A 12,147-nucleotide genomic window follows, 5' to 3' on the forward strand; every position below is an offset into this window, starting at 1 on the left:
AGAAGTTTCTGAGGGGAGAAGGGAAAACTGTCTTTGTTATTCTTAGCAATATTATTGGTTTGTTTCTTTTTCTACAAGAAAACAAAAAAGGAAAAAAATTATAAAAGAACGAAAAGACAAGACAAAAGAGGAAAGTAAAAGGGGAAATGAAAGTGAAAAGAAAAAGGGAAATAAAGAAAAAATTAACAGGAAAAGGGAAAAAATCAAACAAAAATACAGAAAAGGAAAAGAGAGGAAAAGAAAAAGAAAAGGAAAAAAAAGAAAAGAAAATAAAAAGGAGAAGAAAAGAGGGGGAAAGAAAAGAGAAGAAAAGAGGGGAAAAGAAAAGAGGGAAAAGAAAAGAAAAGAAAAGAAAAGAAAAGAAAAGAAAAGAAAAGAAAAGAAAAGAAAAGAAAAGAAAAGAAAAGAAAAGAAAAGAAAAGAAAAGAAAAGAAAAGAAAAGAGAATCAAGAAACCTGAAAAGGTACAAAAAAAATAAGAAGATGCATAAAAATGAGGAAAAAGAGAAGGAAAGTGAAGAAAAGAAGTAAAAGAGGGAAAAGGGAAAGGAAACAAAAGGGGAATAAGAGAGAAAAGAAAGAAACTGCGAGAAGAGAAAAGAAGAAAAGACAAGGAAGGGGAAGAGAAAAGACAAGAAAAGAATGGGAAAGAATAGAAAAGAAAAGAAAATAAAAAGGAAAAGGAAATAAATGGAAAGAAAAAGGGAAAGAAAAAGGAAAAGAAAAAGGGTAAGAAAAAGGGAAATAAAAGAAAAGAAAAGAGAGGAAAAGAAAAGAGAGGAAAAGAGAGGAAAAGAAAAGAGAGGAAAAGAGAGGAAAAGAGAGGAAAAGAAAGAGAAAAAGAGGAAAAGAAAAGAGAGGAAAAGAGAGGAAAAGAGAGGAAAAGAAAAGAAAAGAGAGGAAAAGAAGAAAAGAGAGGAAAAGAAAGAGAGAAAAGAGAAGAAAGAGAAAGAAGAGAAGAGAAGAGAAGAAAGAGAAGAAAGAAAGAGAAGAGAAGAGAAGAAGAAAAGAAGAAGAAAAGAGAAAGAAAAGAGAAGAAAGAGAGAAAAGAAAAGAAAAGAAAAGAAAAGAAAAGAAAAGAAAGAAAGAAAGAAAAGAAAAGAAAAGAAAGAAAAGGAAAGAAAAGAAAAGAAAAGAAAAAAGAAAAGAAAAGAAAAGAAAAGAAAAGAAAAGAAAAGAAAAGAAAAGAAAAGAAAAGAAAAGAAAAGAAAAGAAAAGAAAAGAAAAGAAAAGAAAAGAAAAAAAGAAAAGACTCGCTGCTTTCCAGTGGCCTGGCTGCAAACCCCTTCCCATTTGCTTCCCAAGCCCCCTCCCGCCTCCCACCCACATCTGCAGCCCTCCCTACCTCGCTGCGAGCCGCACGAGTCACCTGGATGTCTCTCACACGGTCCCGGCTGCCGGAGCTGTTCCTGCTGCCCGGCCGGGTTAACCAGACCCGCGGAGGCAGCGGCGTCCCCTGCCCGGGGAGCGGCTCCGGCGCTGCCTCCGGCCCCGCTGCTCCCGGCAATCTGGTTTAAGTTACTGCGGATGTTTCTGAGCGCTGCTTTACTCCGCTTCGGTACAGACACCCCTGTCCCTTCGCTACAGACGTTACCAACAGGGCTGAAAGTTCCGCGGAGGGTTTCGGGTCCGCACCCGCCTCTGCTGTGCCGGGCCGGTCCCGGTCCCGGTCCCGCCGCCCTCTTGGTCACCGGCACGCCCGCTCGGGCTGGCTCGGACCCGTTTACATTTTAAAATATGTTTTCAATTTCCTCCGGCTCTTCCCACCTATGTCTCGCCCTGCTTCCCTCTCGGCTCCGGGAGCCGTGGAGCCCAGGGAAGAGACGGGAAAACTTTCGCCGCCCGAGCCCGCGGGAGGCGGCGGGGCTGGGCCGGGGCGGCTCTGCCGGGTCAGGGGGCTCCCTGCCCGATCAGGGTCCCCGCGCTGGGAACGACACCCCCGAGACCTTTCCCAGCTCTAGTGGGTGCAGGGCTGCCTCTTCGGGGGAGTAAAGTTTTTCCCTTTGCGGAATTCGGGAGATTTGGGTGACAAAGGGGCACACGCGGGACTGGCGCCCACCCATGGCTGTAGGGGCAGGGGCTGTCTGCCTCCAGCTCCACGCAGCCCCGTCGTGTCTCCCACCCTTCTGCACTCCCTGCGTTTGCCTGCGAGGCTTTGCGGGTGCATTTGTGCAGCTGAACGCGTGTGCAGCGGGCGTGCGGGGAAATATCGCCCCGCACACACGCGTGTGCAAATGGTGTAGCTGTTAGCTCGGAGATAGCACACGGGCACCTCCTCCCTCCACCACGACTCCCCGGCTTCCCGTCTGCCCGAGGGCGGCCCGAGGGGCTCCTCCTGCTCGCCCCGCTCCTGTGCCCTGCCCGGGAGCAAAGGGTTCGCCGCCGTGGAAAGTTTGCCCAACTCCTGGCATGGAGAGATGGTCCCGCACGGAGTCCTCTGCTCGGCTCTCAGGTGCACACCCTCCCCAAGCGCCTGCCTGCAGGGATAGCCGGGGTTCTCCTGCAAAAATCTGGGGTTCTTTAGGGTTTTTACCCCGAGGTCCAAACGGCAGCACTGGGGGGGACATGAATGTCACCAATTATCCCCTTCCGGTGGGCAGGCAGCTCAGGGCTTTCTCCCCGTCGGTGCTCTGCCCCATGCCCCTCTCCACAATATTTCCCGCCCCGTTCTGTCACTTGGCACCCCAGGCCGGGCCGGGGCTGCGGGACGGGCCCCGGACCCTGGGGGTGACACCGGAGGGAGGGTCCCGGCCTGCCCCGGGCCGGTGTGCGGGCACCGGGGGAGCTGAGAAGGGGAGAAAGGGTGGGGGGGGAAGAGAATCCTTTGTGTTTCTGTCATCCTTTGTTCCGGAACTAACTTGACCAGTGTGGCTGGGAAGCAGCACCGTTTCGGTTGGAAAAAGCTGGGCAGAGGGGAGCTCTTTTGATCCTCATCGGGGAAATGATGCTCGAGGAGGTGGCTGGAGGCGCTGACACCGGCGCTGGGCTCTCTCTGCGGCGGCTCACAGCGAAATTTCGTTGAGGGCACTATTTCTGCCTTGCCTGGGAACTTTCGGCTTTAATTATCCGTGCGGCTCCTGCGAGCTGGGCTCGCTCCTCTCTGCTCATCCGTTCCCAGGCAGAGAAAACAGTGTGTGTAGTGCTAAAATGCAGCAAGACAAAATAATCAGCTTTAAAAGTACGTGTTGGCTTGGGGGTGGGGGACAGGGAAAGGGGCAGAGAGTAAAGCAGAATAAGTCTATTGCCTGGAGAAATGATGTTACTGCTGCCCAGTGGCAGTAACCGGAATTGGGTCATTTTAGGGACAAACGCAGGCAAAATTCAAGTCACGTCCACTTTTGATATGAGGATGTGTCCTCTTTAAAAATTGTTATGCAAAAGACTCTCGTGCGTGATCTTCCTGCGATAAAAAGCAGCAAGCCAAATATTGGAGCCCGAGTCAATAATGTATGAACAGATTAAGCAACCTTTCTCCCAAGCAATTATTTCAGCAATTGAAAACCTCGCTAGCTCCAAATTTCAATAATAATAATAATAACAATAATAGCAAAAGTAAATAAATCCCAGCGCAAATGAGATGGTCTCCTGCTCCTTGGCCCTTGCTCGGGAAGAGTGGGTGAATTTTTTTAAATTTTTTTTTCTCAGGCAGGAAGGGTAGCCGAGAAGGTATTTAAACTACCAGCAGCTTGAAAATCACAACAATTCATAATAATCTACGGATCGCGCGAGTAAACAGGCATATCGCTGGGCCACCGGCCTGTGGGGTTTATTTGTCTTTAAAGCTCGGGGTAAATTAAGTTTCCGGCTGTGTAATTCTAACAAAAGGTGATAGAAAACGCACTGGGGGAGTAATAGATGGTGGCACCGGGGATCAGAGGGGGGAATGGGTTTAATGCTGATTTATGTGCCGAGGGCCGGGGCGCGCCGCCGCCTCCGCGGGAGCAACGCGAGGTGCGGGGGCTCCGCGGGGCCCCGAGCACGGCCCGGAGCGGGGATCGCCAGGAGATCACCAAGGGAAAATAAATTAAATTTGGCTGCAGGAGAAGGGCCGCGGGTGCGGGCAGGGGTTTGGCAGAAAGCAAAGATCCGGGATGGGTTTCCCCGAGCATCCTTGTGGCTAAAGTCACCGCAAAACTTCGAGAGAGAAATTTCCCCACTTTTACACTTTGCATCCCCCCCCTGCCCTGCCGGGCACGCAGCGGGATCGCCTTTGCGAGCCTCCCTCGGGCTCCAGCACCAAAACCTGCCCTGCCCTCGTCTTCACCGCTTCTGGTCTTGGTCTTGAATTTGGCCGATGGTGCAGTGGCAATAAGCAGGCATTCGTTTCGGCTGCAAAACCAGAGAGCAAGTTAAAAGCAAGGAAATTGAACTTCCTGGAGACAACCTGGTGTAGACTGGGGTTTCCACCCTCTAGGAGAAACCGTGACTAGATTTCAAGGGAGGGATGGGACTTTGGACCCATTTGGGGGCTGTGTGAGAGGAAGAAAATATAATTTGGGAACGATTCTTTACAGTGCATCGGAGTGAAGGGTCTGTGTGGAAGCACGGAGATGTTGGAGCACCCAGCCCCGCCGACCTGCTGCAGCTCAGAGCCTTTTCCAGGATGTGCCAGAGTACAATAGAAATGCTCGCTAGCATGGCACTTCACCTGCACACCCAGCCCTGCAGTCAAATCCCACATCCCTCTCCAGACAGCAGCCTCACATTCCTGAGCTAGACAAATGATGAAAAAGTTCCAGTTACCGTCTAATGAAAGGCCTCCATCTCCCTTCCCCCAGAGGTTTCCGATGCACATATAATTAGCTCTCAATATTTCATGAATATGGGGTTTTACTAATTCCTTTTCACTCAGGAGATTTGGCGTTCGCCGTTTTACCCTCTCTGTCATTTTGCACAAAGCCGTGGCTCTGGGAAGGGTGGCTGTGGGCTGGGGTGGGTTCTTTCAGCTGGATACACAACATCCTTCAGTCGCCTGAGGCCTCAGCCCAGACATCATGGGAGACACAGATCCCAAATGAAGGACCACAGCTTTTTTTTTATAATGCAGGAAATTAAATGTGCTGTGGGATTTTGGTCCTTTGGGGCAAGCATTTTTTTTGCATGGGTAGCAATTCAGGAGCAGGTCTTCTGCTTCTGAGTTACAGCATGCTTTGGAGGGAAATTGGTACTTTCTGACCAAAAAAAGCAGTCATCTCAGACAAACCAGGAGGCAGAAGGCAAGTTAAATGTCATCAAGAAATGTCCCATTAAACCTCAGTTATCTTCCACAATAACAGATTTAAATTGTCAAAATATTACACAAGTGTATCAGCAAGGACAACTCCAAGTTCCTACTCTGTACAAAGAAGGGGAAGGCTTTTTCAGCATCATCGTTAATTTTTTTTCTTCTTCATCTAATCATGCCAGAAATATTGGCCATTTCTCTTTTTTTTTTTCTCACTCTGCTCTGTCCAAATGTATGTGCCTCGAGTAAAGTGATATAATGATAGCACAGTCCTGGGAGAGTTTCTCTAAACACACTGCAAGAACAAAGTTTGGTCCTCCAGTTAAAGCAGGTTTAGACTAATGGACTTTTCACCACATTCCTCAGTGCTAAATACTGGCATTTGCAATGCAGTGGATGAGTTTCTGCAAAAGCAACCCCCAACCAGAAACAGCTCATTAAAAATCCCATTATCCCTATAACTCACTTGTTATTAGTTTAAATGACTGTCTTATGATTTGTAAGAGGAAAAACAAATCCTAAAACAAATGATACTTATAATCACTGAGCCTGGTGGGCAATGGATTTTATTTGCCACACATTTTTAGTTGGATGTTAAAAAGGTTTCCAGTTTACAATAATTGCTGTCTCTCTATGTGGTCCATTGAAGGATAGCTTTGTTTTCTCACATTAAACTTTGTGAGTCACTGGTTACTGTGCTTTGCCTATTTCTTAATAACGACTTTACACTTATATGGGCCTTTTCCACCCTGCAATTCTATAGCTGTTTACTAGGAAGCCAAGAGGAGCTGGTGAAAGGGAGAGGAGTTCCCTGAGTGACTGACAGGGATGCAGGATCAGGACCTGCAGGCGTTCTGCTGCGCTCTGAGTCACGTTCAGCAGGATTTTACCCTGTGTCAGAGACAGGGAGTTCATTCCCATCGTGTCTGTCTGTGGGTGTGCCACAGTGGGGTTTTGTCTGTGCTCATCAGTCCCTGGGGCTGACGGTGCAGGCAGTGACACCCCACAGGAGCTGGCAAGTTTGGAGGTTGCAAACCCAGGCCAGTGCTGCCTACAGGAAACATCCCAGGAGCTATGAGTGTCTGCTTTAGCTCTCTGGGGAGTGCCCTGCAGCAGAAGCAGGACCCTAAGGGAGGAAGGGATTAATCATCGCTGCTCTGGGCTGGGACAGCCAGCGCTGGGATCCCATCAGCTGCAGGCTCCTCTGCAAGGGACCCAAAGCTGTGCAGACACTGCTTTGTGTGCAATAAACAGGTGGCAGAAGGGCTCCCAGAGAGAACTGTCCCCATTTTCCCTGTTTTCTGCGTGCTGTGATAATTCTTTAATCTGGTTTCCAATGTGCACTCTGCTGTTTGTCTCACGACTTCAGAAGTCAATACAGTTTTTAATCCAGCAGTGATTTACGGATCCACAGTTCTCATCCATGCATTAAGGAAGTGCCAAGTGTGCAAACTCACGGGCTAAATTGTCACCTGGAGTAAACTGCTGTGGAGAGGGACTTTTAGCAATCAGGGCTGACCCTCTGTACAGGCTCAGAGCAGCACATATCCCAGGGCTCAGGGCTCACTGCAGATGGAAACAGCCCGGCCCCTTTTCTGGGGTTATTAATGCCTTTTTTTTGTCCAAATGCTGGTTTCCAGAGACATCTTGTGGCTCTCGCCAGCTATCACAGCTGAGCTGCTCCACATCCCAGCACGCTGCTTTTCCTGCAGGGCTGGACAGCTGGAAGCTGCTTCCCAGGCTGCTTGCTGCTTGCACCTTGAGGGAGGTTTGGGGGTGTTTTCTTAGCCCTCAATGTGTATTTTCAGCATTGTGTGACTGCCTCTCACACAGAGCTCAGGTTAGGTTGTGGGTGTAAGCACCAGAGTTGCAGGAGAGCAGATCTCTGCAGAGGTGCCAGTGGTGTGAGAGCCCTCCCAGCCTGGTGTTGCCACAGGAGATCAGTGCTTGCTCCCAGGGCAGCACCCAGAATGGTACCTCAGCAGCTAATGCAGGTTGTTTGGCTGATGAGTTTACGGGTTTTTTTCATTATTTCATTTGATGACAATGCTACAAAGAGAAATATAAAGCAAAAGCACTTTTGTGAGAAGCAAGGGAAGGGCAGTGCTGGCACATGGCTGGGGGATGGTTTGGATCCCTGTGTCCTGCAGGCATTCAGCCCTCTTCAGCCCTTGCAGCAAAGATTTCCAGGAGCAGTTTCTCAGATGAAGTAGGAGAGATGAACCCCACTGGTGTGTGAAAGGGGATCTATTTTGGAAAAGGGAGGTAGGAAACAAATATGAGGATTGAATCCATGACAGTGTAGGTCCCATCCATCCACATGCTGACTGCACAGACAGTGATGTGAAAGCACAGTGCTCCCAGGCTGCAGAGAACAAGGGTTGCTGGCTTTTAAAATATTTCCAAAGGTAATGAATTAGCAGTAATTATTCAGAAGATAAAGAAAGCCACCCAGTGTCAGCAGATCTCTTCTTGTAAGCCTCTTGTTTAGACAACAAGCCCATCATTCTGCCTGCCAGAGTGGCTTGTTCCAGCAGGCACGGGCAGCCCCGTGCCCCTGAGCACATGCAGTGCTGCCAGCCAGCTCCTCACTCACGGCCACAGAGCCCAGGAGGGAGCAGCCAGGTTCAGGCAGGGAGATGAGGGCTGTTCCTCATGCCTCAGGCACACAGGGATTGCTGTGGTGCCACGCTGCACAGGATCTGTCTGTCCAACACCCAGTTAATCCTCCCCCCTGTCCGTGGGGAGATAGCAGCTACAGCTATGGTGTCTGAGCCAGCAGATTGCTTGTCTCCATCCAGACAGGGATTCCCTTCCTGTTGCACAAAGAAAGCTTCAGAAATGGGGGTGATTTTTAATGTGTATCCCATAGTCACACTGACTCTTGTTGGGTCCAAGCCATCTATGCTATCTATACTTTCCCACTGGTGTATAATTTTCTTGGCACTTTCCTTGCAACAGGTGGACTGCAAAATAAGGAAACATAATGTGACTGCTTCACTCTTGACTAAAAAGAAAGATTTACTGCAGAAGACACATTGCCTACAGTTTTATGGAGATTTCTTATCTAAATCCATGTAACACCCTATGGCGGGGGGCCACAATGTTGAGAAAGTCTCAGAACATCCAAACAAATGTTTTCAAGCAGAAAAGGAGCCAAGTTACCACGTCTGTGCACAACATCAGGACACTGGCTGGGAAATGCAGCTGAGATCACATGGGGCTCTAACCCCACTTTGCCTGTCTGGTGTCCAAGGAACCTTGTGTAATTCATCCAGCCCTGGAGCAGAGAAGATACCACAGATGAAAAATGACTTCCCCAGTGCCCAGGACAATGTGCTGGCTGTGCTGACTCAGACAGCTTGCTGTGCTCTGTCCTGGAGCTAATCAGCAATGTCTCCATCCAAGAGGTGGCCAAGCCCATAACAGAGCCGGGCACACCCACGAGGGGCCAGGACACAGATCCCTTCACCCACGGCTGTGAGCAGTCCACACAGATAGGGTAATGTCTCCTGGCTCTCACAGATGTAAGAAAAGGACTCAGAGAGAGAGCTGCTGTCCCTGCTTTGCTCTTGAGGTGGTTTTCCTGCATGGGTTTGTAGTTTGGTGCAATGTCCACAGCAAGAACCAGCCCCTCTGTCACAGACACTGCTAGGCACCAAGCATGTCATGCATTACAACTGCTGAACAGCAAGGCAGCACTAATAAATCTTAATCTGAAGGCTGATAAACTGTAAAACAGAACATAAAATATGATGCATGGGTTGGTGTTGAGAGTCCAAGCCTCTGATCTCTTCCCACGGGCGCAAATTCTGGCTGATTTTTACTGATGGAGCTCCAAGTGGGCCAGCTGCTGTCACCCAGGCTAGAGCCAGCCTCATGACTCTTATCTCTGTAATTCCTGGTTATTAATAACTTTTATAGCTGATCCGTGGGACTGAATGGTGTGTGCTTTTCCAGTGAGGATAAACCATTCAATCATGGGGAGCATCGCCTCAGACATGTTGCTAGATGAATCATTTAGGTTGATTGAGGGCTGTGTAAGTGATATATTAAAGAGGTGCCAAGCAACATTCCTTGATGGGGAAAATTATGTGTTTTCTGGCAGATTCATAAGCTGAGGAATTCATCTGTGGGTTGTTAAGGAGATTGTTGTCTGGTATGTGTGTATATACATGGGAGCAGGATACCAGTCAGTCCATTTTAACAGATATCCAAAATAATCTTGGTTTGCTGAAATGAAACTGTCAGCCCAGTCTGATGCTGGGTAAACTTTTGACTCATCAAATCAAAGTGATTCTTTCTGTAATTCTTATGCCAAGGAAGAACTTGGTCCGTGGGTTTCAGAGATAGGATCTGCGTGGGACATGACCAGCAGAGTAGACTCAGTGAATGTAGTTCCCTTTTAACATCAATAGAATTGTTTGCTAGGACCACTGAAAGGTGGGCTAAATATTTCTGTAACTCTAGAAGACTTTAGGATGATGTGAAAAGTGCAATAGTTATCAAAACCAGTTCAATTCCTCTTATTTGAATCCATATATTAAAATAAATCCTAGGAACAATCCTCTTTCCTTTAAGGTGATCCATGCTGTGACCTAAAAGATTAATTTTAACCCCACAAGAAACTTTTGGTGCCTATGATGCCATCTCAGGGCAAACCATAATGCCTCCAGCTCCAAACCCCTCTTTCAGGAAATGTTCCTCTGGGCTGGCAGGGCTGGGCACAGGGTCTGGCTGGGCACATTCCCAGCCCTACACTGCCACCAAAGCAGCATCTTCCCTGAGCTGGTGGCCCTTTGCCATCCACCAACACTCACATCAAGGAGAAATGAGAAAAAGCACGATCAGAGAATGTATTTTGTAATATCTACATGTTTAAAGCATTTTTTGTTTAATTTTGCTGAAAATCAAGTGTGTGTCCCTGCCCCTTGAACTTCCACACTCTCAGTTTCACTCTCTCCTTTCAGCTGGAGTTCAGTATGGTCTTAGTTTGGACTGCCATTCAGTTCTTCAGGCTATCTTTTAAAAGTTTGCTTCAGTTTATGTAGATAATATCAAATCTATGTCTCTGAATCTGAATTTCATGTCAGAAACGTGAAGGCAGCACTGCAATTTGCAGTGTGCTGTACAATCTACACTTCACAGCATCACTTTCAAAGCAGAATTATTTATTGTCCCATGATCTGTTCTGCAGGATTTCCTAGTTTATAGTTGGTACTTTTCCACATCTTCATTACATACTGTAATTTTATCATCCTCCAGTGAAGGATTTTAAATCACTGCTTAGCTTCTGTCCTGAATCCTTCATCCAAGGACACACAGCACTTTTCTGCAAGCCTCTTCCTATCAGTTGAAAAAGTATGGGAAACCCCATTTTGGCACATTTCTCCCTAATAATTCTCTTCCCTGCTTTTCTCTGCTTGTGCCCATGTGCTGCCAGTGAGGGAAGGGCTCTCCTCGGTGTGACTCAGAGAGCACTGCTCTCCACGGAGAGAGAGAGACAATAATTAATAATATTAACTGGATATCATGGGCAGAACCAGCTCATGAGGAGCCCAGAGAGCTTGCAGATGGGGAGCTTATGGTGACATCAATCAGCTGAACAAGCAAATGAGAGAGGCAGGCCCTTATACCCATTCACTCAGAGCTTGGTGCTCCGCAGAACTCGAGTGCTTTGGCTGTCCCTCCGCGTGCTTTATAAGGTTATTGTGGCCATTATACATCTCACCTTCACATTACCCATTATGGCTTTGAGAGATGTTTAAAGTGAACTTCAAAGAAAGCTTAGCGTTGCTTAATGCTGTTGAGCGAACTTTAATATCCAGTAGCTTGGGCAAGGTTTAATCCACAGGGAAGAGTGCTAGGGTACAAATCCCAGAGTGGGCTGCAGACCATTTGACTTGACCTGCAAGGGTGAGCATGGCTGGATACTACTCTAATGGGAAAACCAACCCTGGTATGGATGCAGCCTTGGCCACTGAAGGAATATTTTTCTGGCTTATAATTTGGGGAGGATGCAAGGTGCAGGTAACGTTAGGTCAAGCTGGACAGAGGCTCTGCCAGCTGCAGGTGGGCAAGACTTAGGTGGTGGCTATTTCTTTATGGTTTATATGGTTTATACTTAACACCTTATGGCTAAGTATAAGTATAAACATACTGATTAAAAGCTGCATGTTTGAAGAGCTATGACTACCTGAATAGCTTCCCAAGCGATAGTATCCACCATTCCACCATTCTGAGGGTGAGACCCTCAGATGAGATGCTAAGACCCTCTCCCCAAACAATTTTGTCAGCAGAATATAGACCAAAGAACACTCAAGTTCAATTAAACATATCAACTGTCCAGTAAAGAAATTAGTTGGACACTCTCAGCGAGTCTCCGAGGAGCCTGAGCTCCTCAGCTGGCTGAAGCAGATAATATCTTTCAGCTACTTGTTGGGAGTGCACATTCCTTGGGAGAGCTATGATAAACCCGGCACTTAACAAGGCTCACAAACCAACTAAACAGCTGTGGGAGACATTTGGTGCGTTGGACAGTAAAGCCAGGAATGCTTTGAAGAGCGGGCTCGTAAGGCAGAGCTGTGTCAGCAGCCCCGCGCAGCCGGGCCGGGCGCTGGATGGGCTCAGCCTTTGTGGCTCCGCACCCGGCTCTGCCCTCCCGGCCGTGATTTATCCGCCCCACACCCCCGGGACGCTTTGCTGCTCCCGCTCCCGGCATTTGCCAGCGCTCTGTTTCACATTAACTCATCAGCAGGTTGCAAAGTTAGCGAGCCTGCAGAAAAGCTTTTTAAGAGAGACCCTGCGGATCATCATCCCTTTGGCGCAGAAGGGAGCTGGGAGGGAGGAGGTCGCTCCTTCCAGCCATCAGCTCCTCCGGTCAGCAGATGTGAATAGACTTCACTCCTTGGCACACGAGGAAGA

This window comes from Zonotrichia leucophrys, chromosome 7 (genome assembly GCF_028769735.1).
Source record: "Zonotrichia leucophrys gambelii isolate GWCS_2022_RI chromosome 7, RI_Zleu_2.0, whole genome shotgun sequence".
Taxonomy (NCBI): Eukaryota; Metazoa; Chordata; class Aves; order Passeriformes; family Passerellidae; genus Zonotrichia; species Zonotrichia leucophrys.